Source organism: Octopus bimaculoides, chromosome 7, assembly GCF_046866305.1.
Source record: "Octopus bimaculoides isolate indiv1 chromosome 7, ASM4686630v1, whole genome shotgun sequence".
Taxonomy (NCBI): Eukaryota; Metazoa; Mollusca; class Cephalopoda; order Octopoda; family Octopodidae; genus Octopus; species Octopus bimaculoides.
The window spans coordinates 78877726-78882725 of NC_142934.1; the positions used below are offsets into that span (position 1 = coordinate 78877726).

A 5000-nucleotide genomic window follows, 5' to 3' on the forward strand; every position below is an offset into this window, starting at 1 on the left:
GTCGGCCCGAGGCTATAGCAGAAGACACTTGCCCAAGGTGCCACGCAGTGGGACTGAACACGGAACCATGTGGTTGGTAAGCAAGCTACTTACCACACAGTCACTCCTATTACATACATATATATATACACATATATACGTATCTATCTACGTAATTGTGTACCATTTCTCCGGTTTTTCGTCCTTTTTTTCGTACACATTCGCTTGCTTTCTTCCAAGGAGTCTAATGCTCCTAGCTTAGATTTTCTTAGGGCCGGCCGGACTGGAGCAATCGACGATCTGCAACTCGACTGATAGGAAGCTCCGAATGACCCGTTCTTGTTTTTTCCTGTCCTTTTTTGTATCGTCGAATTTTCTGGATTTTTTATTGTCGCCTATGACGTTCCTGTTCCATTGTTTGTTTTATTTATATATATATATATATATATATATATATATATATATATATATCAGCCTGAGTGAATTCATCACAATATACTTCGACAATGTAGAAATGTTATTCATCAAAGTACCGTTACAATCAACATACTTTTGCCAACGAGTTACACGTTTGTTTGTTTCGGTACCATAAAAACCTGGAGTTCTGGATCTGATGAAATCTTTGCACACTTTCAGAATCGGTTTGATTTTTGAACTCCTTCTCTCACGGGAAACTATCATTCAAATTTGCTCTCTCTCCCTTGCTTTCACGAATAAAGGTGAGATTTTTTATTAATTATATTTTCTTTACTCACTACAAAATCAATTTAAATTTAAATGAAGCAGACTAATATATATTAGCATGCTTCATTTTCACCATGTAGTAAAAATATTTAATTTTTTTATGTATTTATTTGAAAGTAAATATTTTGGTATCAACAAGATATTGTCTATGTGGTGTATTGAACTGCTAGAAATTGCAGCTAAATCTTCCTCACATTTCATTTCATTTTCTTGAAAGAAAGAAAAACGATTGTTCGTTGAATAATATAGTCCACTCCCTTAAAAGAAAAAAGGAATAAATAGTCACAGTTGAAAGCATTTGAACTTGATCAGAGGTTAACTCGATCAGAGATTAACTCGTTCTAAATAATAAGATCAACAAATCGATATTTTAGAAGGATTGGGAAAATACGAAGCAACCACTTTCATTCGTGATGAGAGTGAAGCTGTGTTTTAACTAAACATCGCAAGATTTTTCTCCGACTTTCTCCTTACTCATCCATCCCATTGGTTTCATTCTAGCAATAATATTGAGTTATGGCATGTACGAAAGCTTGAGTTCTGTAAAGGGAATTGTTTGATCCACTAAAATTGCCATCCCCAAAGTTTCTCATTTTATGTTATGCATGCCAGAAAGATGAAATGTAAATTTAACACTGGTAGGATTTGAAACCAGACTGTAGTGAACAAATTAATGGCTTATTACTCTGTTGTAAATATTCACATTCTATGTTGCTGATCACTGTTAAAATCAACTCAATAAATCTCTGGTCAATACCGGTCAAATATAGTTTTACTTCGGGAGTTTTAAAAATGGTATAATCTTTTTTTGTGAAAATAGAAATCTAATTAACAATTCATTTCAATTGTTATTTTCAACTGATAGTTTTCATTATCCAAGCTCGTGATATACTGACATAGTGTCCGGATCGCATAGGGCCACTAGTACGTGTGTTTTCTGTAGTCGAAGACATGTTGTTTAAGGAAGGCAGAGGTGAAAACCACGCTACACAAAATCATAATATATTTTATTATCGTGGTCGTTTTTTATATTTTCTCTTGGCAAGGTGCAGGTCAGCCTTACTGCGAAGTAATATAATAGTCGTCAATCTGTTCTATTGACACAAGTACTTTAGGCGTTTGTTTTCCCGGAATATATTTGTGTATTGCTATTTATGTATTGTTCTCACGTTTGTGAATAAAATTACAATCATCAACTCTCTTCTGGGGTTCAACAAACATTGCTTGTTAACGAAATAGTTTTGTCATAAAATGATTTACTTCGAGGTGAAGTTTATTCCAGAACATATACATTCTAATTCTTTAGGCAACAGAGATCTTGTGTTATCAATTTATAACTACATGTCATTAGTGAACTCATAACTCTTGTGTTGCCGATGTTTTTCTTGAGTCTCTCAATAGATATTTAGGAGCAATCATTTCTTTTTCTGTACAAAGACCATATGTTCCAAGATGGAAAGTATTCTGACGATGGTATATTAATCAAGGAAAGACTGTAATAATTCACTAATATATTTCCTTGTGTATCGCTTTCAGAACTTTCCTGACATACGATGGTCTAAGAGTTCTTGGATTAATATAGAGCACTATTTTGAAATTACGACAGATGATAAGAAATATTGTAACAGTCGCTTTGAAATTCTATGTATTCTAGTATTTTGCATTTCAAGGATTTGTAGACAATAATATCGCTTCATTTGTACGGCACTTCGACTAATTAATTTGCAAATATCTTTTAGCAAAAGCAAGGGGCTGAACAGAGGGAGACTTTACATGGTCTCTCAATTTGCTAGGAATAGGAGCTAGACCGCTCGTAAATTACTCATTATCTTCTTACAAAAATACATTGACTAGTGTTATCCAAGGTCCGCAATGCAAATCTCAGAATGATCACAGCTGGAATGCTTTTAATCATATGTCTGTTAGATGATATCTGATTTGGAAGAGCGAACTAAACAAACAACAGAAACAACTGCAAGTTAACACGAGACACTTTACGCGGCTGCTTGCTCTATGAAAGATATCGCAACTAAATCTCCTTGCTACGCGACAATATTTTACTGTCGCGAGAACAGGAATAACACAGTGGCTTCTGTAGTTCTAGATTCTCCTAAAGAAACAGAGAGATCAAGACTGGAATGTTCGACTATAGATCTACTTGTTTCGACTTGGCCCATGGTTAAACAACTACAGGATATTCGACTTAGCCCATGGTTAAACAACTACAGGATAAAACAAAAATATAACAAATAAGTTGTGCACATATATGTTTGTAAAAACACTTTTAAAATGTGTTTTACTTCATAAAATTAGATTCCAAATATGGTCATACAAATGGATGATATTATTTCTACATTGTTTTATAGATGTTTATTTAAAATTTCCTTCTGACATTTGTTTTTGCTTTTTTGCTTTTTTTTTATATGTGTTATATCTTCTTTTGTTGTTTATATATATATATGAACCGTATGTTAAAAAAATTGAACATTTTGGCATTCGATGGTGCAGTGATAAAAAAAGACAAAATACAACTATAAAGACAAAAGATGGAAAAAAAGTTGTACACAAACATATAACAAATATAATGCAGAAAGTATGAACATCTAATAATCTCTGCTTTACGTACGTTAGCACAAATCTAACAATTGTTTTTTTCATACAGATGGCGTCTCTGAGTAATTAAGCTCAGAATGTAAAGAGCTTTAGATTTTTAAAACATGTTAATTTTCCCCAGCTTATTACTCATAATATTGTACTACTACTACTGTGTGTTTTTTCCAACCATTACATCGGTAAGTACAGTAACTTATATGTTCCGCTGAGGAGGATTGATAATACCGAAACATGTTCGAAGTTCTCTCCAGTAAAATATGTCAACAGATTACTTAGAATAATATTAATCATTTAACTAATGTCTTTTCCTCGCCGCATAATTATTTCTAATTGGACTGTCGATGTTCACTTATTAATTATGTTAACTCTAACTTAATTTTGAACTATTTTAATTTATTTATTATTACAATTTTTAAAAGGATTCACAATAAACTTTGGGCTACTTTAAATGTCAAAGTTTAAATTAATAAATATACACTGTACACGTAAGAAGCAGATTCCTTTTATTAAAGCGTGGTCTTATTGATCGTTTATGCGTATGTGTGTATGTATGCGTGCGCGTGCGTGTGAATGCATGTGTGTGCGTGTGTGCGCGCGCGCGCGTGTGGTTTGCCAAGAAAAGCGGAAAAAACAGAAGGTGCTTTCAAAACATGTCCCTTGTCATATTTGTTCTGCATCGAATTAGAAACACACACTTGTCACTCATTCATGCATCAGAAACAAATTAACCAATAACTGGCCCGAGGGAAAGCTATCACCAGCGATGCTAGTGTTGAACAGTAGCGATATAAGGAAAGAATAAAACATAACGCACAGTTGAAAAATTAATGGCGTCTATTAATATTGTCTATCTCTCTCCCTCCTTCTACCTCTCTCTTCCTCTCTCTATCTCTATCTCACTCTGTCTATCTCTATCTCTCTCCCTCTCCCTATATTTCTCTCTCCTGTCTCCTCAAAATTTCCATTTATCACAAATACAAAATATCTAAATATTTTTTTTTTATTTTATAATTATATTTTAAAAATTATTTTATATGAATCACTTTCCAGGTGTCAGTTAAGGTTAAGAACGTCACCTCTTTTTTATTGTCCAATTCTGTATCTTGATATTTGTGAAAAAAAACATTATTGTGTTTTGTTTTGTTTTTTACCTTCTACCGTTATGGCTTATTTTGGTATTTGTTTTCAAAAAATCGTAATATATAACCACTCAGGAATAAATTAAAACACGTCTAAAGTTAGGTTAGAAAAAAGAAAACAGGTTCGAAATTTCCCCCAGGACACCTAAAGAACGCTGGAGAGTATATCAGCCGAAACGTTGTGTTAACAACAAGATGGAGACAAATATCCGACAAATATAAATAATGTATATATTACATATATATATATATATATATATATATATATATATATATATATATGCATGTGTGTGTGTGTGTGTGTGTGTGTGTGTGTATAGGCACATGAGTGGCTGTGTGGTAAGAAGCTTGTTTCCCAGCCACATGCTATCCGTCCAAAGTCTTGAGAGGATTTGGTGGACGGAAACTGAAAGAAGCTCGTCTTGTGTGTGTGTGTGTGTGTGTGTGTGTGTGTGTGTGTGTGTGTGTGTGTGTGTGTGCGTGTGTGGGTGTGTGTGTGTGTGCGTGCGTGCGTATCTCCCTCCC

At 33.8% G+C, this 5000-nt stretch overlaps 1 long non-coding RNA gene across 1 annotated transcript in view; it reads left to right on the top strand.

Moving 5' to 3' along the window:
* The first annotated feature begins 465 nt into the window (after window positions 1–465).
* The window catches only part of LOC149134786 (uncharacterized), a 29703-nt gene continuing 25168 nt past the window's right edge, over window positions 466–5000 (top strand). Inside the window, exon 1 of the long non-coding RNA XR_016242465.1 lies at window positions 466–698. This is a non-coding gene — a long non-coding RNA (uncharacterized LOC149134786). The remainder of the gene's footprint in view (window positions 699–5000) is intronic.